We start from the raw sequence: 26,115 nt of genomic DNA, 5'->3' as shown, positions 1-26,115 counted from the left end.
GATAAATTCAGTCAATGTTGATTCCTTGAAATCGGGATCACTGGATTATGAATCATTTATATTCAAAGACATAAGGCGGGATGAGCAAAAATGCCATAATCTGCGAGTACGTTCCTTCCACAAGTAAGGACAATGTATTCTTACGCAATACATGGCTATTACATATGAGCCTTTACTATGTTAATGATTACCAAACGTCAAATATTGGACGCAGGACGTCAACATACACTCATGTCTTGAGAACATTATCGAAGAATAATGTAAATATTAAAGTAAACAAGAAGCCACGTTATTCCCATCTTCATATTGCATTCTATGCTGATTCTACTAATAATGATACAGTAAATGTTACATGAGATTATTTCGTTTGTTGTTTATAGCACACATCACACAAATATTATATTAAAAGATCGGGTTATACTATTATATTATCTCTAGGTTTGTTTCACTAAACCTAACGGAATATGACAATGTTCACGTATACACAAAACAGAACCTGCAACATCTTTACACTGTAGAAAATGCTACTAATATTTATAATCCATTATTGCCCTAAAAATAATATACAATATTCAATAATTTGTATGAATTATATTATTATTAATTCGTATGTATTTTGTAATTTGTATGATAGTTATATTACTTCTATCTCTTCTGGCCATTAGTATTTATTTCTCGTTGGCCCAGGCCCTAATTGTTATGGAAACATTTGTCTTTTAGACCTATTTTCCATTTTTGTGGCCTATACTACCTCGCTGAGATAAATACTTTGATAGATTTTTTCTCCATACATTTATCCTATCTAATGATGACTTTTAACTGATAAAATGCAAACGAAATTTATTGGATTAATCAATATAAATTCTTATTTTAATACATTAAAAATATTGTAAGAACTTATGGTTTCTCCTAAAATTTTTCCTGTAATGAACCCTTATATTGATTTTAAAAAATGTTAAAGTACATTCAACTTACTTAAGTGTCCGAACAAAACTAGTTTATTTATTTTCAAAAATGCTACGTTAGTTTTACCTAATGGTATTTATTGCAAATGCTGATCCAAAAACTATTGTGCGTTTGTCACGCGATGAGCTGCGAGCAATCAAATTTTATTTTCTAAAGAATGATACTTAAAGTTATTTTTATGAGCAAGAACTGCAACTGTAGGTGATCAAATTATAATTCCACATGAGTATGTGGGATACACTGACACTCCATATTATTGTAGATGTCATTGTGCTATTATTTTAATACTATTTGACTTACTTAACTGGAAAAGCTTAAAAAGTTTTGGAGAAGGAGAATATTAAGAACTATTTTATTGTAAAGTATGTTTAAGTGAAAATCTCCTATAATAATAGAACGATTCTTATATGATAACAAGTTAGTTAATATCTATTAAATAGTCAGTAAAACAAAGTAACTATACAGGCATCTTTTAATTTTTAACACTAAATTATAAATAAATATACTAATGACAGAACACAGACAAGAACTCTTTATTATTAGCATATATTGTCAATCATAATATATTGGTTTACGCTAATACTTGTTTGTCATATATCATAATTTGTCTCAATACGTTTTACTGCATTATTTATTAATTTTAAATTAGTGACAGGACAATTAAGTGGGAAGGGCCGTAAGGATACATTGTTTTATTTTGTTTTAATAATGTTTTGTTTCAATTTATTACGTACAAGTATTATGTATAGAATCCCAGAAAATATATATTTCGTGTTTCTCTTGGTTAATTAATACTAGCAAGCAGAATTCATTGCTACCTACATTTCTTTAGCTGTTCTATTATGTTTCTTATAAACAATGTGGGCGTTTTAACGATTATGAGCGTAAGGAAAAAAAATAATTGGTTAATACAAACTTAGAGTTGAATTTTAAATTGCTGTATTGAAAATTTCTTAATATGTGTAGCTCTTATAGTTGTGCACCTTAACTTCAGCTGAAAATTTGGTGGGTTACTGTTTGAAAAACTTGCATTAGCCTGCAGTAAACTTTGTTTTGACGAAACTATCCGTTACTACACGTAGATATGACACGTTTCCTTCTGTCATTAACAGTTCGTCCTGGTTCTGCGTTCAAGCCTCCGCTTATGTCTTTGGAATATTTTACAGGTTTACATTAAATTCTCTATCAAAACCCAAAATCTTATGTATTACATACATTGAAAAGTTTACATAAAAGAACAACGTACACACAAAATACGAGACTCGTATCTATAGAGTTTGTTTTTTAATCCTAAAATATAAATTCTCCTTTGTCAAACCATTTGGCGTTTGCAGTAATTGATATGTCAAATACACACAGACTAAGTTCAATATGTCCAGAACATTGACAGTAGGCTTGAGGCTTGATGTGTGTGCAGTCAGTTCGTTGTGGTGTTTACACGAAGTGGTTTTAATAAGGTTTACAGTTCTATTTCAGTCTTGTAAACTTAATCTAATATATAATGTTTTAAATTCTAATCTGTACATATTCATTTTGTTTATATAAACGTATCTAAAATTTTAAAGTAGCCAGTAAGTGTAGTATACGAAGAAAAGATATATATATATATATATATATATATATATATATATATATATATTTAAATTTTATTATTTCAAAATACTTAATTAGTATAATTTTCATTTTTACTCTTTTATAATTTTCTTCTAAGGTATAATGGTTGGTTTATTCTAGTTGGATATGAATGGACATTATTAGGTAGATTGCCATTCATATCTAATAATCTTACTCTGATTAGAGTGATTGCGTACATGTTGCTGTTGGCAAGTGAGGCTGTCATGTAGAAATGGTGTGGTAAAGAGTTGCTAGGAGTAGATAGATGGAGAAGTTTAAAATCAATTTCATGTTTTCTTATTTTTGCATAAGATGGAATGTTAGTTATATGTTGTAGTTTATTGTTATTTTTGCTGTTATACAGGGTGAGTCAGAAATATGGTAAAATATTTTAAGACGTGATTTTAGAGCTAAAAATAAGAAAAAAATGTTATATAAAGGTAGGTCCGAAAACGCTCTCTATTAGTGAGTAATGGCTGGTGAAATATTTTGCTTTGTTTTCAGTTCACCTGGTGAAATTAGTGATTCTGAAATGTTTTGTTCTTACTTTTTAACTCAAATAAGGTGGATTTATAATGAAATCACCTGAAAAATAAAATAAAACCACTCTAGAGGTTGTAGTGTGAACAGTTTTTGAGAAAAAGTATGAAATTTGCCAAAAATCTAATAACAAAAATAATTTTTGGCAAATTTCATAGCTCTACAATGACGTCTTTATTTTACCATATTTCTCACTCTCCCTGTATAATTCTCGTGAATAAAATTACTAAAAACTTTTAGGATTTTGAGTTTAAATAGTAGTTTCAAGTGTTTATAATGTTATTCCATATTAATAAAGATATTTGCTAAATAAAGATTTTTATATTGTTGGAGAGTAAAATATAAGTTTTTAACACTAATAAGTATTAATAATAAGCTTAAGAATATAATTATTATGTAATAAGTATTAAATACTCAATATTTACGTTAAGTACTTAAATACGTTAATAAGTATTTAATACTAAGCCAAACTAATCCAATAAAACACTTTAATTTGATTTCATATTCATAATAATATTATTTATATTCATTATGTATTATGCAGCATATTTGAGATCCCTATCGCCGAACTAAACAGGTCCTAGTCGAATAAATTGTTTATGCATGGATTTCAGTTTACAAAAGGATTCAGCATCAGCACGACAAAGACCATTTGCCCAGTTCAGAGGCAGCTTCAAAGGACTAAAGGATTATTCCGTTCAATAAAAAGATTTTGCGATACATTAACTATTCTCTCTGTACCTGCGTAGTCTCATCGGTTCTGTTCTCTTTGAAGAATGATTGAAAATTATTTACATCTGGCAGTTTATTATTATATAGTTTCTTTGTTTAAACTGCTATCATAGCTACTGAACGTAATAAACATTTGTGCATTCGTGTTATTTAAAACTACGTTCGTTGTTAGGGTTTGATTAAATGGTTTCGAATTATGAAAACAATTTTAAAGTGATGTGAACTGGAAATATAGTTGAATGTATCTATAAGTAAATATATTTAAAATTATGGAAGGTAGAGTCATGTTTTAATAGTTGAGTACGTTTATATTACAACTCAGCGTTTTCCGCGGCTTCGCATTCTGTTTCAGTGATGCAACGAAGGGCAACAGAAATCCTCTTCAGATATTCTTGGGGTAAGTGATTGTCATTGGAACATTCGTCCTCTCCACAGAGAACTAGATTATATTAATTTAAAATCTAACTTAGCTGATAAAGTTCGAAATATTTTTTTCTGGGGATTTAAGTGTGTTCTATCAAAACTTTAAATGCCGTCAAATCGAAGAGTGAAACTGCCATCAGTCTAAAATGTGTAAAATTAATTACTTATTAATAAGTAGCCTCTTATTACTATAAGTAATCAGTGATTAAAGTAAATCGCTAATAAATATAAAGAGTCTCGCAATTTATATAGTATCTTATCACTAAAAATATAGTTCCGAAAGTTTTAGTTCTGGCCCCACATACGTATGCCAGGCGTAAAAACTGTGAATTTAATAAGAAAACCAAATCAAAACATTGGGTTGTGTGCGACTCTTTATGTTATTTTATTGAAAAATGAATATTGTTCACATTAAGAACTAACACATTACACATAAATAAATACTAGCAACAGCGTGACGCGATGGCTACAAGTTTGCGCGTGTGGACGGACGGTTTGCAACTAATGGATGAATGAGCTTATTGTAGATAAGCCGCGTCACACAATGAATTGGCCTGAGTGTTTTATCTTACCATTCAGTATGTTGTCAGGTTCACTTTTTACTGCTTTGTGTTTATTATCTTGTATATTTGCATAGATTATACTTCTATACACATTTTTAATAATCTATGAATTAAATCAATTTCTTTTTAATATTCAAATGTGGACACTAAACTAATTTTCTTGCATTTGTGAATTATTAATAGTTGCTTCTTTATATTGTGGTAATTATATCTACATTTGCGTATTTTTATCAAATTACAATTTATATTATTCCATATACTACAACTGTACAATATATTAATATTAAATTTAGGTCAAAAGTTATACGGCAAGACAATGTTAGAGATAAGGTTTAAAGGTACTGTCATCAAACATTTAAATCTTTGTGATCCTGTGTAATAGTTTACTAGCTATTTACGTTATGGTTTAAATTTTATATTCACAAGCTGAAGACTTCAAGCAGTAATTGCTTCATGTAATCTTTTTCCAATAGTTTGTTTCCATTATTATGTTTCTCCAACATTATTTTATTAAAGTGGGCACAAAATAAATAGAATTTTGTGTGTATCAATACAAACCTTAATTTGTATATAGGTCTATTATTTTAAATCAATCATTTTTCCAGCTTCTTAAGTTATGCGACCGCATATCTGCTTCAATCGCTTTGTTACATTTATTACAAAGTGCTTATAATGTTAAAAATGTGTCTGTTTTTTTTTCATTTTTTATAATGTTCTATCTTCATCTACGTACATCTCGTCTCGAAATAAACATGAAGAGACGTATTTCAATTAAACACGTGAAGGTGTATCAATGGCGAGAGAGACTGAAACATTTGAATGCATTAAAAATCTTTAAAGTAATTACACTTCTTACTTCAACCCATTCTAGAGTTATTACTGTATAAAAAGTTTACAGTAATAACTTTCGCTTTAGAAAACGAAAGCGAGACTGTATACAAAGTTTAATCAATGTAAAAATAGACATTTCATGTTAAAGATGGTTTAAAATTCACAATATAAATTGGAACTATAAACTCTTCTCAGTAGTATAGCATAATAAAAATAACTGATATATAGCTTCTGGATTGCCATTCTTTAGTGTCTAATACTAAAATACCTCATTTATTTTAAAGAGTTTATTTTTAAGTAATTATTCGTATTATATTTTATTAAAATTAAATTAAATTTATCCATTGTTATAATATATTCAGTAACAACAGGAACTATTTTGAACAGCCTGAAAGATTATAATATAATTACATATATTTTGTATTATTATACTATTCTTTATTTATTTGACCCTATGAAATAATATGTATCTTAGGAATTTCATGTGCAGAGATAATGAATACTTATTTTTAATATTTAAAAAAGAAGTTATGGTTCTTACAGTTGTAGGTGTGCAAGAAAAGTTAACCAAGCAACCAAGTTAACCGAGAGCTTTCTTTATTTGAAGCTGTTAAAAATATAACCATATCACTTTCGATTCTCATACTTATTTACTAATACTTCAAGTAGATTAAGACAAGTTTATTATCAGCAATACACGTCATGGTTAGGTTAGTTTGAATATTTATCCACCTTAATAATATTAAATCATATTATTTCAATCATAATATTTTGAATGCTCTTTGGTTTCTATATTCATAAAAATAATTAAAATGATAAGAAAATGTAAATCAGAGCTACTTTCACAGTGGCAGCGGACGAGAAACAATAGAGCGAAGTACAGCAATGTCGTCACCAGCTCGACAGACAGACAGATACTACTGTTCTCAGTCTACTCACGTCCCACCTCATTTGTTGTCTGAGGACGTGACATCACTCCGATACTTGGCAGATATACTGATATATTTTCTGTAGATTGTTTGAGATGTGGTTTTGTGATTGTGGCCCTGGGGTGCACAACAAACGCGCTTGTTTGTGGGTTGTTTTCTCACGACGTGACGTCAATCCGATAGTTGGCTGAGATACTGATATATTTTCTATCAATTGTTTGAGATGTGGCATTGTTATTATGGCCCTGGGCTGCCAAACAAACGCGCTTGTTATGGCTTGTGGTCGTTGTTGATTCTCACTCTGTTGATAAAACTTCACTTTTAGTCCATTGCGTGAAGTAAAACAAAGTTACAGTTTTTTTTTATATATTACTTTAATAACCTGTTAAAATGCATACAGATCTGACACCTTAGACTGATCTCCAGAATGTGGGAAACGATTTCTATCATAAATGTAAGGAACATACCTGCACTCTGGTTATATACAGTTCTGCTTAGTTATTACATTCTCGTATTACTCTTACTCGTAAGAACATCGAGGATGCGCGGATTATTTTTTTTCGTTTTGTTGGATTACAACTCGGTTAGTGCTTCTCTATTAATAAAACTCTTCAGAAGTTTGTATACATGTATTGAAACTCGTTGGCTTCAGTACACCAATCACTTGATCAGTTACGAGATCGACTGATCTGTTCTTCTTGGCAGCATCTTTTTGAAGTTACCCCGGGTCACTAGATCCCAGGAAGTCTTCGTATGGCTCATTAAGGTAACCTACTTTCCAAAAACAGACCCTAGATTTTGGATATAATTTATGCTATGATTATATTTAATACAGAATATCTTAACAGCTATTCTAATATTGCCAATTTTCTCTTATCTAATTATTATCATTAGCGCTATCATTATGGTTTCTTGTAATAATGGTTTGTTATTACGTTTACATTCAAATTTCAATATTTATATATTCTGACAATTATTTTATATTGTCATATACTGTAAAATTATGATAGTTACACAGTAAAGCTGTGTAATTACCCATTTATTTACTATTGTTATTCATGAACATAACATTTTTAGATTTACAATTGTATGTAATTGTTACTGACTGCATTTGCTAATGCAATCTACGGGTACTTTACTTTCTATATATAATATTTAGTGCTTATATATGTATTAAAATCTATATATCTTTGTATATCATAAAAGGCAAAGCTCTCATTTCTTCACTCTCACTCATCACTAACTCTCTAACTTCCAGATATCTCAGAAGGCACATGTATACCTCATGACTTTGGTATTAAATAGATAAACAAAATCTTATTGAATTGAATTGAATTCGACAACACGCAGGGACAAAATGGGGTTGCAACCCTCACGAGAAGTACATATTTTAACGTTCCATGACGAACGATAGAACTGAAAAATGAAATTTAAAATACACATGTCTTTCCTCTCAACAGACCAAGTAAAGATTTTTCGAAAAGATTAACCACACGTAGAAGAAATATAAACAGTTTCCCAATTGCTCAATATTGAAATTATACTTTTTAACGTTTGTATATATTCTTGGTCAACAAGACAACCGCTACTACGTTATTGGAAGTATCATACACCAGAATCAGACTATTATAAATGCTTTTTGCACGAAGAAGATTTTTTGTTTATCTATAATTATTTATTATCTTAATCAGGGCTACAATGCAAATCCTCTAATTTGATTTAAAGTAGTTTACGTATTACAATATTTTTTAAGCTATTTATTCAGATTGATATAGAATGTTGCAGATAAATTTATTTTTCTATTGTACGCATGAAAACTGTTTAACTCTCTGACTTCAGGACCTTCAAATATTACTCTACAAACTTGTAGACCATTTATTCTGAAATGGATCAGGTTATATTTCAGTGACCATTACTTATTTCCAGGAGTGTTTAATATATCATACCTAATACTACCTGTTATTCAATAGTAAATGGCGTGCAAAGCCGCGAGTAATTGTTAGTTTTGTATATAATTATTTACTTATACGTTACTGATATATATTATGAAATAAATCAATATATGTTGTCAATCGTTACAGTATATAAATGTTTTTACTCCGTACCTAATATAGACTACAACCTCCTCACAACCACAATTGTAACCTCCCTCAGCAATCACCAATGTACAGGAAGCCTGCAGGATGTCTGGCAGGATCGTCTCAATCGATAACGTTACAAAGGAACTGCTCAGATGTGACGTTTTAATCACGTCCTCTTCAGTCCCTGACACAATGCCAGCAGCAATTGAAAACCAAACTATTAACTCATATATAGATCGCATATGTTTGGGGATAGATTAAATTTGCAACATTATATGTTTATTATATTGAAACACCCAAGTTGTATATCTGTTTATTAAAACACAAAAGTGACCTTCTGTCAAGGTGGCACTTTTTAATGGCTGAGGAAATATCGAGTCCTGAATAATCGGTCAGGCACTGATATGAATTTGTACTAAGGTCATATTAGCAAGTCGTAGTTGTTTTATAGACTTATAGAAAATCTTAAAAAAGATAACTTTTTTTAACCACGGTTAAGGATACAGTATTTATTCCTCCACACGAATAATCGAGCACTGTTATGCAGTGTTTACGAAAATAGATTTATTTCTACAAAGTATATTTCAAAAAGACAACTTGCCGATTCATACATTCACTTCTATAATTCCGCATTGTACTTAGTAATGTGGTCTTGGCACATTAGGACATAAAAAGGAGTAATCGTAATTCTCATATTAAAAATAAAATTGCCCCATATTCCTCTAGCTCTCAAAGTGGCAGTAAGATTTTCATGTCACGCCATTTTTTGTTTATACTGAATTTTATTAAATCCTTTTCTCCATATCTGAAAACTCTTATAATGTTACATATTTTATATAATCATCAATCGTCATTGACTACATTTCTTAAAATGTGTAGGGTAAACATTTTGTTTTTGTTAAATGCTGATTTTTTTATTCATAAATTTCTAAACCCGCGGTCTACAAAAAAATGAGCCTTCTTAAAAATTATGGTACAAACAAGTTGTAAATTGTATTAACTTCTGTTGTAATGCAAATAACTTTGAAAAGCTCATTAGTCGTTTTTCCTTTTGCAGATTGGTCAGAAAATTATTAACTAAAATTAAACTTGCAGTTGCTTCTTTTCTTAAAAACCAGCCATAACTATAAAAATGAGATAAAATATCGTTACTACAATTATTTTTCCATAGAAAGGTAAAATAAAAGAATAAAATAATGTGGATTCTTGACACTTAAAATCCTATATCATTATATGAAAACTAATAATGTATTTTACGGCAAAGAAAAACAAACAAATCTTTAAAAGTTTAGCAACTAATTACAAATGTTTAAAACATGAATATTAAACATATTAAGGTTTTTTACAAAATTTAAAGCTTAAAACTCGAATTACATATGTTTTTGTGTGTTTTTTTTTTAAACAAAATGGTGTAAAGTCGAGAGAATTATAAAACTAATACGCGGGTTTTCAGAACTCTATTACCTAGTCATTATAGAACAACAGAACAATCACTCAATGCAGATGGCTAATATATACGAGTATACGGAATGAATATAACGAGATGATGGAATTTAAATGTAATGGTTAAATTTCAACTTCAGAATTAATATTTCATCTGAAACATCTATTGAAATTTCGAAGAATTTGTGCGGATTATATTTATTATAGTAGGGCCTACACAGAATATACAGTTTCTGTCCAAACATATCAACAAGAAGTAAAACTGTTTTTTAACTAATTGACAAATCATAATGGACGCTAATCAGGTGGCTTAAAAATTTGCTTTAGTTTTAACAGCTTAAAAATAGTTTCTGCTAGTTAAGAGGTAAATTTGGTGGTACATAAAAGTATAATCTTTGATTTTTAAATGTATAAATAAGAGTCCCAGAATCCCCATATATATTATATCCTCACAGAGAAAAAATTTTATACACTATTTTATATCAGCTAATATGATGCCATCTTAAATTTACAACGAGATTAAACAGTTGTGTTACATTGTAGTTAATGCCCGACACAGAGCAATAAGACATTTTTGAGTTAGCCTATGGCCTAGGCCCTTTTGGATAATTATTGAAAATATCCCATTTTCAGTGATATATTAGGGATTTTATTTTAAATTAATATAAATTACCAAAGCTAGGACGAAATGCGTCCTCTACACCTACCAATACATTCTGTCGGTTAACAGTTTTAGAGTTAAATCAACATCCTATAGTCATGTGTCGTTCCAAAGTATGTGGTTCAGAATGTTGTACTTTATATGAGATGAAATTACAGTTGACGATGAACTGTCAGAAAGCATACCTAAGAAGAAATCATATTTGCAACCTATAGTAATCTACCTTCAACAAAATGCTCTGATATCTGTAAAAAATGTAATATTTGAGTAAAATTAATCAAAAGAGTGATACAATTTTATCTAAATGCCTTATATATGCGAGTGCTCCAAAGATAATTACAGTTTTGCTATGTTATACATTATTTTATATCGTTGTATAATTCCGATGGATTGAATTATTCTCTCAAATACGTTTGCACTAGAAAATCGGGTACATGGCTCATCAAGAATCAATAAATACATAATTTAGTTCTTTAACCTTGTTGATACATGCAACTCATAATACTTGTGTATTTTAGAATACATTTCTTTAGGTCGACATAGACGTGACATATTTATAATACCACATGACGTATTCTATGCCACTCTATTGAAAAAGATTTTAGAAATTTAAATGAGGATTTTTTTAAAGATTAAGTTGTTTCTTCTGTCCCAACAATCATTTTTTATTTAAAAAGGTCTTTTAAATTAGTAATAACAGATGCATGATCAAAGCACGTAATAACATAATAGTTTTACAATAACACACATTCCAACTATAAAGAAAAATCTCTTCCTGTTCAAATAAGTAACACGTGAAAGATACATAAAAAACATTACTTAAACAAATTTGAAATTCATTGTTTTATGTCCGCAGTAATCATACTAAAATAATAATAATAAAGAGGTACTTTTTACTAACATACCATATACAAACCATATAAGCAGGATAAATATTTTAAAAGTAAAACTGTAAAATCTACTTTATCATCCTACAGTAACTGACTACCATGGACAGTCTGAAGGGGAATGTTAAATGTATCGGAGAATCTTATTACTGACATAACCTTTGACTGAGGCCTTTGAGTATGTTACAAAGTACGGACAAAGGACTTTATTCGATAATATTCTTAGGTTTTAAAGACCATCTCCTTTCAACGAGGAAATTTGTGGTTCATACTTTCTAGTATGGAAAATAACGACTTAAGTTATTTATTCAAGATAGAAAATTTTGGGAAAATGTTAAATGACTTTAATTAAAAACAACAGAATGTTTGCTAATGAAAAGTACAATGAGCGTTGTATATATTTTTTTTATTTTCACAATGTATCAATAGGACACCTATCACATGTTTAATGTCACAAGATGATCAGTAATATTTACACCAGGCTTCATTAATTAAAATTAATGAAAATGACATTCACCAGTAAAACCAAATGGAAAATATTGTAATTATACTGAAATTTATTTATTTACAGAGAGCTTGTGGAATGAGTAAGACTACGGTGTACTTGAACCACGTTGATTGTGAAACTTGTGCCAATGAGTTTGCGTGCTGGGCCTTTCGCCTGTCTTACTATGGATCCTACAAAATAAGAGAGACAATTTAATATGATAAAGAAATGTAATGGATTGAGTATTTTTATCACTTTATATCTAAAAAATACATAATCCTAGTTCTTACGGTATGGAGCTTATTTATTCTAATGTTTCGTTTCTTCTTTAAATTTGTACCTATCAAATAAAGAACATGGAATTATAAATAATAGCACTTATTACAGTGATATAAATATCAATATGAAATAGCGAAATGGAAAGCCATATTAAATGAACCCATAATATATGTATGGTTTTCTAATGTTTAACATTAGATTCGCTGAGCGATAGTTAAGCCTATGACTCCTAGGTCTGAAACAATTTCATTTATACCTATCTGCCTGTTTGTCTATATGTATATCCAAACGCACGCTACCTCAAAATTTAACAGACTAATAGATTTGTAAGTTGCTTGAAGCTTCATTTCTATATAAGCAACATTGAGTTCGATTGTGGTGCATGTCACTACATCAGATTTAACTCAGCGTTAGCAGATATTTTTACGTTGGCCTTTTTGGTAACGATTATGGAAACGAGAGTATAGTGGAATACATATACAGATATTTGTAATTAAACAGAACACGACTATTTATGAAACTTTAACGTGTGAAATGTTTATGCGCAGAGAAAAAAGAAATATATTGTGGAAATTCGATGTAATAAGTGTAATAACATTTCTAAATATACAATAATGAGTTCTATGATGTTATATAACTGTAGCGTTTTTAAAGCTGCATTGGTTTATATTTTTTATTAAAACTTAAATGAAATGAAAATTTTGGGAAATAAATATTGGGATTTAATTTTAAGATATATTGTGAGAAGTTAGGATAATAACGAAGATGTAATCCTTTGGCAAGTTACTGCTGGTAATTTTAAATTGTTAGGAAGGCGATTCACTGCCTTGAATTGATCATAACTTGTCTTGTTACGGCTATTGTTCTCCTAGTTGGATACAGCTGGGCCAATGAGAGAACACCGCGGATGTCCATCAGAATTGGTGGAAGGGGAAGTATATAAGCGCCAGCTCATAATGTTCGCCCTTCTACTGGTAATGTTCGTGAATTAAGTTGATTACAGTGCGCCGTGTTTCTAATTTTTTTCCCCGAGGGATTTTGAGATAAGCACCAAATTTATTGTACGTTTTATTGAAATAGTCTTTCAGATCTGATATTAAATTAATTTGGTTGTCTTTTTTATAGGAAAAAATTTAATCCATAGAAAATACAGAGCAATCTGCATAACTGATTCTCGATTAACAATAGAGCACAATAGCATCTTACAAGTTGCATTTGGTTCAAACTTGCAAGAAAGGTGAATTAAAATTGAACTTTGTTAATAACTGTAATTGAAATTTGGAAATTTAGTAGTTTATTAATATTTAATTGAAACTGTTTTATTGTGAATTGTTAATTGGTAATTAATTGAACTTTAATAATTGTTGGAAAGAGTTGTGATATGAATTGCAGAGACTTGAAAGTTAAGGTTCAACTAGTGTAAAGAGAAGTTTAAATTTTTATTTTGAATTTTGAGTGAACTTAGAAGTGAACATTTTTATTTCAGTTATTTCCAAGTGGTATTTGATAACTTTATTATTTTATATTAGAAAAGAGCTCTGATTTTTAGTTTGATATATTTGATTAATATTTTTATTTCTTGCCAAAGGACCTTTTAAATTTACTAAACGGTTTGTCAATTCTTTGTGGAAAATAGAGTGATGAAAATTCTGAAACTTTGAACTTAATAATTTCCCAGTGTAAAATAAATCCATTATTTTTATTTAGAACTGTGATTTTATTTTCGACAAACCAGATAATATTTAATAGTTAACAATTTAGTAATAAATTGTACTGAATATTCACTTGGAGCTTACTAATAAAAAAATATTTTATATCGTCTTGGATTTCTCATTGATAATTCAAATATTAATATTCTGGAATATTAGTATCTACAATCCAAATCATCATAATATCCAACCCTTTAATTCAGCCGTGAGTCATTGAAGATTGTCTATCGCTCAGTAGACGTAAACAATTTCTGTTGTTTTTGCTGGGGAATCCACATTCTTTTCCGTACGATTGTGTACCTGTCTATCTGTCCGTAAGATATTTCGAAAATGCAATTAGTTATAGATTTTAAAATTTAGTATTCAACCACAGCGAATCCTTTAACACATCGTGTGGTGACGTGTTATTATTAGGGAACACTTTAGACATGCAAACTAAATATTTATCTATATTTAATAAACATATAGGGATGAACTCAAGAACTAGATCCTTCATAAATATATGAAGTGTGAGACTGAGAGATGGCCACTCTACAATGCAAACAGTATCAAGTTTTAGTGGACACTTCTAGATATCGTAGCTTAGACGGACATGTTACTTAGCCGTGACAATAAATAATTTTATAATAATTAAAAACTATAAATAATAATACTTTTTATTTAATTACCTACATCTAGATTATAAAATTAATTGTAAACAAGATTTACATAACTTTAAAAATACGTACCAAGGTTTTATTTTGACGCGATACTCTAGTAATTCTCTGGTACAGCCAGGAAGCAAGTACAACAATTTGAGAGACTTACAGTGAAAACTTAAGAAAATACAATTACAAATTCTGATAGAATTATATATATCTTCAAGTATTATGCAAGGAATCCAGAAGGGAAAATGTACCATGAAATACCTATTATGAAAGACTCAGAGCACATAACTCATTCACGATGATTGACTCACTCTTTCAGCCATAAGGCATGTAAATACTATGTGGTCCTGTGATGAGTTAGAGGTATTATTAATTATATAATAAAACATAAGCCGCTGTATGTTTTGAAAGTACAAAACAATTTATGTTAAATGTTTCCCAAAAATTTTAAATATACATATGCTACTCACGATGTCTTCATGTGAAAGGTACACATAATAGAATCAGCTTAGTAGAATACTTGGTGCTAAAAATAACCTTATTGTGGCAAGATTGTTGTGATGGTTCTTAGACCAAAATGTTAACATTAGCTATCTTCCTGCCTTGAAAGAAAATGATACCAAAAGAGAATATTGTAGAACTTGTTGATATATATCTCATATGAATTTTAATTTTAGGAATATCAGTAAACATCCAAACAATGAAGAGATGCCACAAACATGACCATCTGAGGCAGAACAAATATTTTCAGAGTGGACAGATAAATGCAATATTAGTTACTTTTATGTCTTAATAGTATTTCATCTAATTCCGACAGGGATAATTCATAAACGTTATAACAAATAAAGTAATAAAAACCATTATTGAAAAAATAGACAATAAAAATATCAAATGGACAATAAAACTAAGTTACTAAAAATAGAAAGGCTATTATTACGGGTTTTTTTATTCTTGAACAGTTAGGAACTGTTTTAACCAATGTGTTTCAATAATACAATTTTAAGTATTGAAAATTATTTTCATATATTTCATAGTTTTCTGATAAAATATTGAGATTTAAATATTATTGTAAAATTTAGGAACAAAATTCAGGTTTAAAAATGACATCCTCAGGGACTCATATGAAATCATTAAAACTACTTAATAAGGAAAATAGCATAAGGAGGATATTAATGACACAAAATATTAAAGTATTTTTAAGGCAACCTAAAAACTTAAGACTAGTAGAAGGGGTACGATTCCCCTTGTGTTTTTGAAGTCTAAGAATAAAGAATTGTATATATATATATATATATATATATATATATATATATATAATATATATATTATATATATATATAATAAAAAACTATGAATGATGTACCGAACCTACAATTTTTATATATCGTTCTGACAAACATGACTTTTGTCATCGGTAGCATGTTCTCTTTTCTTAGCTAATCATTTGTTACTGTAAAGGCAAGCCGATCTAAATTCTTACCAGACCTAATACAATATTATTCAGCACTCTCCTTCTTGCATAAGAATTGCAAATTCATTATGGATCCAGGACGGATCGACCCCGGCGGACTTGGTTCTGCTGTTAAGTCTGAAGATGAATCTATCTGGGTATTTTCTGTTCTATTACACAAACCACGAATTGATAACATTCCTCTTTCTCGTCGCAGTAATTATTATTTTAACTTCTACAGAAATGCCAGGGTGTATTTTTCTATTAATACCTATAAAGTTAAATGTATTCCATGTATTACATGCTGTATCCTGAAGTGAAAATCCGTTAAGGAGATTGAATAGATCACATTACTCTTATTATTAGTATTACTATGTATTTATTGGTGTTCCACATTTGTCGAAGGTTGTGTGTTTCCACATCAGACACAGCATACATACAAGAGCCACATTACGTCATTGAAGATTAATATTTACCGTCACTATATTAATTTGTTACTAGGAATAGGACTGTTTTAATGGTATTTCGTACTGCAACGTATATAGTGATAACATTCTGGGTGTTAGAACCGATAATAAAGTATGAAAACAAAAAATATCACTGAATTTTCTTAACCTCTGAGAAAGAATACGTAAATAGAGATAAGCTGTATACAAGCATTTCAAGATTTTCGTTATAACGTTTATTAAAAGACGCCGTTTTTATATCTGCCATTGCGCTGGTTGTCTTATGTATATGAGTAATCCCAGGTGAGACACAGGCCAATATCATTGTGATATTTTTACAGTAATAGGCTGTTAGGTGACAGGAAATTAAAAAGAAAAATGCCTTATAATAAGTTGACTTTCGCAAATTTTTAAAGATTACCTAAACCATGCAGATGCCTGTGAATTCCCAAATTCTAGTTATGAGGCTTAACCAACTTACCATACCTATATTTAATTTGTTCCGGCTCATGCATTAATCGAATTAACATCATGAAATATTTTTGCCTGTTTGTGGAGAACCACATTTGGTTAACGGACGTTAAACCGAAATTCCAATAATTCCAATGGTTTACACAGATGATTTTAAGCGATAGAAACTAAATAATAATTATTGGCTAAAGCAAGAAACATGAGCAAATAACAATGAACATACCTTCTGTTATATAAGGTATAATATTTTCATATTTGATCATATCTTGTTTACTTAAATTATTTATAGAGTGTCTATTATTGTATTGGAATAACATTATTGATTTTCTCTATGTTTAGTTTGATTTCCACAATGTTTAGTTTTTCGTATCTTGATATTCATGGTCTGTTTGTTTACTTAATTTGTGTAGATTAAACAAAATCTTTGTGTATCCAATGTGGAATGAGCTATAACTACATGAAATTAATTATATTCCAGGAATTATATTGGAATCGTGTCCCCTGTCGATCTCACACAGTTTAAAATGTTTAGCTATCTGCATGGTGTCATGCTACAACTTAAGGCCGGCAAGAGTAGTGCGACTTTAGTTTAAATTTGAGGATTTGTTTCGTAAACAAATGTTGGATCAATCCAGCCACTAGCACAGGTAATCAGCAAAGTACTCGTATGTCCCATTTTTCGACTTTTGTCATATGCTGTTATAATACAGCATTCATAACTTTCCCCTAAGACATCACAAAAATGTTTGATAAAACTTGTTAAGACGCCACCTACTTCGTCCATGGGCCTACAGATGGCCTTGGAACTCAGTTTATATTGTGCTCGATCTTTGTGCTACTCCAACATTAACATTTTAATCATATTAAGTATCGACATTAAAGTAAATAATTATATCCTGTGGGTATTAAATTATTAGACATTATTAATCTAATTAGTAGATAGTCCTCATTCTAAATGCCGTAAAAAATTAAATTTTAAATTTAACCGTCGAGAATAAAGCCTACAACTGCATGTTTCTTAGACAATGTGTTTCGTATGTGCAGACAATATTGTTTGTGAAGTAAATAAACGTATTTTCGGACCACAGTTAAAAAATTAATTATCTCACCGAACAATGAAATTTAGGAAGATAGTTTGCTGTGGAGCAGGTTTTTTTAAAGGAGAATTCTCTTATTTTCAAGTACAATTTTTCATCAGTACATTGACCATCAACCAGAGAAATGCAAACCAAGTTAGAAAATTCATTGAAAATCTTCAATAAAGCTGTTTCCGGTTCTTTTTTTGTTCTCTTGGGACAAGAAGGTTATAAATTGCACTTAGTCCTGTAAGAACCTTTGCGCTGCTTCCGGAGTGACAGGATATTCAGGATAGGCTAGGTTAGGGAGTAGGGACCGCCTCCTATTGAGATCCATGAGGAAGAATTAGGGCACTACATCTCAAAGTCATGTCTCCCCGGAAGAAGGGGAGGCCAGCTCTGAACCAGCCTCTCCAGTCAAAGTAGGCAGGAGGTGGCACACCTTAGTTGAGGTTAACAAGAACCTCTGAGGTTAGGGAACAAACCCCACCAACTCCAACAGTCATCTCCCACAGTAGACTAAACCTATCGAATTGCCCATGAACCCCAGAATCTCAACATTTGCGGTTAGTGATGTGCCGCTACTGGACATCATAAGGTTGCCCAGATTGAATTGGCACATCGGTTTTTGCTGTGCCCAGTGGTGGATTCAACTAGTAGGTATAAACCAGCCAGAAGTGATCCCTGCTGGGTTGTTTCACGTATTAGTAGAGAGAAAAAATATACAGCCAACACTACGGTTGACTTTAGATTGAACTCTAATAGAGAGATATAACAGTTGAACTGGTTTAAATATGAAACATCAATTACAACTACTCTCGATAGGACTGTCACTGTTCAAAGTAATGCATACATAAGTGGTTACTAGCCACGAGTGACATACAGGAAAATATTTGTAACAGATAAAAAAGACATTAATATTATAATTTAGAGGACTAGCAGCATTAACGTATTGCACTAGCGAAGGATATGCCCATTTCGACTCACCTGAATATAAGATTAGAAAATTTAAATGAAACTGAACCTTACTGCTAAACCATAGTTCTCTAACACCTGGTTAATATTGTTGGCGTGGTGTGGTAACGCCTCACTCTTATTTTTTGTCTAATACGCCTCTTGAGGTACAAACATATCCAAAGACAAACTAACAAACAAACAACCTAAAACAAACTATTCGGGAGTTGATGAAAAGTCAGTTTGGCTATGGGAAAAACCTATAAAATATATGTTTAAATCAATAAAATACGTGTGCTTTCAACAACTTTTTATACGTTAAATTATACAATTAATTGTATTTCCCATAACAGCTCCATACACAATAAATACAGTACGGTTAATCTAAGACGAAGATTTAAAAATTAAAACTATAATATTTAATATACACAACACGATTGCTTACAAACTTAGCAATTATGTTTTATCATAAAAGAAACGATACACTACTCCAAAAATACTTTTTAATGCAAAAGGTTGGATTTCTAATTTACTTTATTAATAGGGCCTTGTTATAGTGTTTTTGATGCAGTAGAACAGTGGAATGAACCAAGAAGTGTAGTTATACTGCACTTCGGCTCCGTATATTTTAGTAATTTTAACAAGTATTTTTCGAAATTCCATACTATTTATCGTAGATAAGTGAATAGTGATCCGCTGGATGACATATTTTTAAAGTTTATAGTAAAATAACTAACCTAATTATCACTAAAGTCGTGAAAATAACCTCAACTGATATTTCGATCGGTTTTACTCGAACTTTTACTCGTACTTTACTCCCAGAAGCTAAGGTCTGGGAGTAAAGGTCAGCCAGTGCCTCTATCAGCTGGAGATAAGCGCAAGACCGCCCGTTCCCTGTCTACACTGGAGTCGTCTGCTAGCCCCGAGTTGTCTGCTCCTGTCAAAACAACAAAGATGGCAACTGAAGTGGAAGCCTGTTTTGACGCCTATCTGTCAGGAGAAGTGTTTATTAAGAAGTTGGTTGACAGATTGTGTGAGGCAATGAAGCCCATGATTGCAGAGGCCGTCCGGGCAGCGCTCGCGCCCGTCAATGCCGAGCTCACGGATCTGCGCCAGGAGGTGGCATCGCTCAGGGAGAGTCAACAATATGGATGAGACCGAGTGGACGAGCTCGAGCAGTACGGAAGAAGAACCAACCTGCGTATCTTCGGCGTAGAAGAAACTGTCGGCGAGAACACCGATGAAAAGGTGATGAAGCTGTGCCGCGAACACCTGGGCGTCAGCTTGCCGCTGGGCGTCAGACAGCCAGTTTCGTTTAAATCCAGTATTAGAAGTAGATATCCTTAAAGCAATCAGGCGTATACAAACTAATGCTAAGGGTTCGAACACCATATCAATCTTATTAGTTAAGAAAATTCTTTTTGATATCCTCCCTGTCATTACAGCAATTTATAATAAATATCTCACAACAGGTGTTATCCCCACATAATGGAAGTCCGCTTTAGTTCGTCCACTAAATGAAATGAAATCTCCATCTGAACCCCAAGACTACCGACCAATTAGTATATTACCAACTCTCTCGAAAGGCCTTGAGCGAATAGTTCATTCCTAAATATAAGATTTCTTGTCTAAAATTTATATTATTAATGTTTTTTAGTCTGGCTTTTGCCAAAACCATAGTACAGAAACTGCGCTTCTGAAAATAACTGATGATTTTCAATTAGCCATGGATACCTTTACTAGATTAGTCTTTATACCTTACTAGTTCTATTCGATTTCAGCAAGGCCTTCGATACAATCATTCATAACATTCTATTTAAAAAGCTTAAAAATGCAGGTTTCTCTGAAAATGGTTTAGCATGGATAAAATCATATCTGAGGGACAGAAAGCAGTGTGTGTGCAATGATAACTCAATGTCTGATTTCAGAACTGTGACCTGCGGAGTTCCGCAAGGATCAATTCTTGGCCCACTACTTTTTATTTTTTTACTTAAATGACATTAATATTGTATTGCGACATTGCAAATTTCTCTGTTATGCTGATGACTTACAAATCTACTCACACTTTAACATTATCAACATAAACCAGACTGTAAAGTGGATGAATGAAGACATACACCGTCTTTTTCAATGGGCTTTAAAAATGGACTTAAACTTAACCCGGATAAAACCCAACCCCATGATTGTATCTCATCAACGGCTTGCCAACTCCATTGACCTACAAAATACATCGACAATAACTGTAGACGTAAAACATTTACCATACGTTGAAAGGGTAAAAAGCCTAGGACTAATCATAGGCAACACACTTGGATGGACCGTTGCAGTGGTGTACTCGTACATCTGTAACAGGGTGTTCGCTGCTGTGCACACACTGAAACGAATGCAAGGACTTCTACCATTTCACATTAAACTTCTGTTGATCAAGTCACTTGTGTTTCCTTACTTTAATTTCTGAAACTCCGTAATCAATGACATGATTGTAGCCCTTAGCACTAAACTGCAAAGAGCACAAAATTACTGCATTCGCTTTCCGTTTGATTTGCGTCGAAGGGATCATGTTACGCCATATTTTATGCAATCATCAATTCTAAAATTAGCTGATTCAAGATCGATTCGAATTTAGTCATTGTTGTACTCTATTACTAATACGGATTCACTCAAATATTTATCTGAAAACTTTAAATTTTTGGCGGGGAGTGGCACAAGAGAAACTCGGTCTGGTGCACTAGGTCTCAGATTTCCAATACACAGAACCAAAACCTATAACCGATCCTTCACCGTTATCGCATGTAGATTATAGAACTCCGTACCAGATCCTGTCAAACAAATTGAGAGCCGAAAACGGTTTGTGGCGGAGCTGAGACGAAAATACCTGAACCGGATGATCGTGGCGGGCGGCGGGGCTACTCTTTGAATCGTGACTGTGTGAATGGAAGTATGGTCTTAATTTCGCCTCAATAAAGAAGTGTGATTACAGTATAGTAGTAAATCCAATTGAAATATTTATGAATCAAGAGTACGAGTATAAATGTAAAACATACACTCTATTCATCTACACCGTTGGAACATTATTGATATATATATATATATATATATATATATATATATATATATATATATACATACATAATAATAAATAAATAATAATACATAAATGTGTGTGTGTATATATATATATATATATATATATATATATATATATATATATACGTTTGTATGTTTATGTATTTTTCCATGGTGAAGGTTTATATAATGCTATGCCCATTGATATCACCAACAGGCGGTGTTGCAAAAGATAAAACTTTTCAAAGCACCTACACATTATAAACTACAATAACGAGACAGTTGCGTATATTAAACTTCCATGCAGTACTGGAAGGTGCTAATTGATTATGTATATTTTGTCTTTAAATACATTTCTGGTTGAACTTAAGCTTGAGTGTTAGACCAGTTTATAAGAAAGTAAATGTTCGTGTACATTTACAATGGCTATAAACATAACCTTTTGACAGATTTTGTAGATCGTGGCAAAAATACAAACTCTACATCGGCGTTAGATGTATAATTCGCTTAAAGCGTACGAAGCCATGGAAATCACCAAAGTATAAGAAGTTAATACTTATGTGGCTATAGTTGTTTCGTTTCTATTTAAAAGTATTAAATGAACTATATGAGTTTTGAGTCTAATTTTAAAGTTAATATACAGGATTGCGCTAAAAACACAGGAATTTTAAAATTATATAATTCTATGTATTTCATCACTCAATTATTGTATTCACACTAAAAAAATTAGCAAACAGAAATGGGCATGAGGAATTTCATAGCTCATAATAATTTTTTTTAATAACATCGGAAGCATAGGCGAACGAGTGAACGAGGTTTACAACAATAATCTTTGAATATCAAGGGACCACATAAGAAGGAGTTGCACGTTGATAGATCTGGCGTTCGTATTTTAACTGTTCAGTAAATTTACTGACTACAGTTTAGGTAAAAAATAGTTACTCTCCTTAACATTAAATTCGTTGAAGTTAAATAACACTAGTATTTGATAACATGTAAAATGATAAAATCAGAGATTGATACATTCTAGGTTAATAGAGACATTTTGGTTTAAAGTAATTTATTCATATTAATTTGTTCAAAGCTGTAGTTTAATTAACGTAGTGTATATTGGTAACATATGATTGTGTAGACACAATGAGATATTTTGCTGGAATTGCTGTATCGCAGCGAATACAATATAATGCTCAGTAAAGCATTGTCCTACGAGAGTATGCAAAATTTAAATATTTGTTTAATAGGAAAATTACTAACTGATTTTGTGTACCTCCAAACTTATTACAACTCTGATAGCGTAATACCATAAACTTGTAGAACAAAAATGTAGGAAAATGAATATTTGTTATTGTTATTTAAATTAAATACATTTAAATGGACACAAAATAAAATTATAGATGCAAAAAAAAACTCTGCAGGAAAGGTTGGAAGTTTAAGTGGAGCCACTTTCTGATAAACGTCAGTTTATGCATTTGTCTTTTGAGACAGGCAAAGCGACAACTGCAGCGACAATGACATTGCATGTCACGTTAGCTCCTCTAATATTACACGTTATTTAAAAACCTTACGTTGATGAGGATTATAATCATAATAAATTAATACAACTTGTTTTGTTCCTTTTTCTCTTATATTCTGAGCTTTGGATAACCGAAATTGGGTTACTATTGAGCGCTGCGCTTTTAGGTAGTCCGCTATAAGTACATATAAAATAATTAGGTATCGGACAAGCCTGCAGAATTCCTATTAATCCTTTAATTTTTTTTCTACGTTATTCACGGTTCCCATTAACCAATAAACTGATTTAGTCGCTTACTTGATACAACTGATTACTAATATACCATTTGATGCAACGGGCAGAAAATGTAGATATATTTCTGTTCTTACTGATAAAGCCTACGTTGAAACGTACGTCACTGAAACACTTAGTTTCGTAAAAGCCACAAGAATGTACATTAAACTAACTTTGAAACACTACAAGCTTCCGTCTTCTGAGAGTTTCCACTCTCTGTCAGCTAATTTTTCGATTTCCCAGACCTCGAGGGTTCTTAGCCTCTAGAACGGTCTATAGTAAACCCTGTCCTTCGGCAGCCTCAGTCTTCTGGCAGATCGTGGCCTCGGGAAACCATCGGTCTTAGGCAGGTCTTGGCCTCTTTTAGTTCTCTAATCGCTAGAACGTACAAACTCCTGGAACTTGCAGAAAGTTAATACCAAGTTCCGTAAAGATGCACTGAGACTTGCGGGCACACTAGTAATGATACATGGAAAGAAAATATATTCACATACTCAGACATTTAGATTATAAATGTACTTTATAACGGACCAGACAGTAGCCACAACTACAGTTTACTGGCGATGTTTAAATAGTAGTGGGAGCTTTCCACCGGATGGCGATGGCAGTATTCAAGCATCTCATCAACCCTCCATCAGAGCTGTCAGTCACAGTGTTCTCGTGTCAGTTAGATGGTTGATTTATTTTAATTGTATTTTCAAATGTTTTGATCATAAGAAATTATTTTAACGTTTCGATAGCATCAGATATAGCATTACACTTTATTTATCACATATAACTTATTTTGGAATATATTTTAAAAAATTTGGAACCCTATTGGCCTCAAGGTCCAGGCAAACTCCTCATTATGCCACGTCACCGAACCTCATAGTTCTAGTTTAATGTGCAAGTTGGCCAATAGTCTTTTAGGGACAAGTGGTGGGTACCTAAATTAATCCGGTTCACGTGGAATCTAAAGTGAGAGTATCGCAGAAACAAAAACATTCCATTGAAGTAACAAATTAATGAAGTGAGTTTAAGGTGATACTGAATGCTCCACAGCAAGGGCAGGCAGACCTGAAAAATTTTATCGTACCAATAAAATTCTGCTGTAGGGCAAAAAAGCCGGTTACTGCGGTGTGTATAATTTTTAATGGCTAAAGTGCATATTCCACAAAATTTATTTACCTTTGGATATTTTATTATCGATGTGTACTACTTGAAATATGTTTTTATATATATATATATATATATATATATATATATATATATATATATATATATATACACTTATATACTTACTCCAGCTATAGGATTATTTTTCCGTTGAAATATTTTGCTGATTTAAACATTACTGTGACTTAACTTCTATATGTCGCATAATTATCGCATTGATGACGAGAGGAAGGCCGAGAGAATGAGGCCAGCGCGCGGAGCGGCCTCAGATTTCTGTAAGTGTAAGTGATAACAAGGTACTACAGAAACACGAGATCGCACGTAACCGGCCAGTGTAAGAGTTTCATTAGTACAAATATTGCACAGCTTATAAATGCTTCGAATGTATAAAATAATTTTACGTTTCAGTTCGATGAAAAATAATACTATAAAAAAATTAAACACGTAAAACCATCACATTTCAGTCAAATCAAGTACTTGGCCCTCCTGTATCGCAAATGTGACTCTCAAAAAAATTTGGAAATCCCTGTAATGAATAAAACATTAATTATTATCAGAACCGAACCTTTTTTTGGGTAACACAATGTTATCAGCCTGTTCTTGTAGCTGATTCAAAGCTTCAAAGATCTATGTATCTGTAATTAACTTTGCCTACAATAATCGGTATTAGTTTAGGTCAGACCATCAAATCAATTCTTTCAGAAGTTTGTATTGGTTTAATTACACTTTCCCTGTATGTTCGATTTATATCAACCTCCAATTACATTATATATCTGTATACACACACGTTTTATTAATATACTGGTCACGAAGTAATATCGTATGTTTAAGTATTTACATTTAATTTATATTTGACCGTTTATCTACAACGTTTATATGGGCAAATAATGTCAACGGAAACGTATTTAGTCTTTAACTT

Source organism: Homalodisca vitripennis, chromosome 1, assembly GCF_021130785.1.
Source record: "Homalodisca vitripennis isolate AUS2020 chromosome 1, UT_GWSS_2.1, whole genome shotgun sequence".
NCBI classification, from domain to species: domain Eukaryota; kingdom Metazoa; phylum Arthropoda; class Insecta; order Hemiptera; family Cicadellidae; genus Homalodisca; species Homalodisca vitripennis.
Note: the sequence above shows the minus strand (reverse complement) of the source record.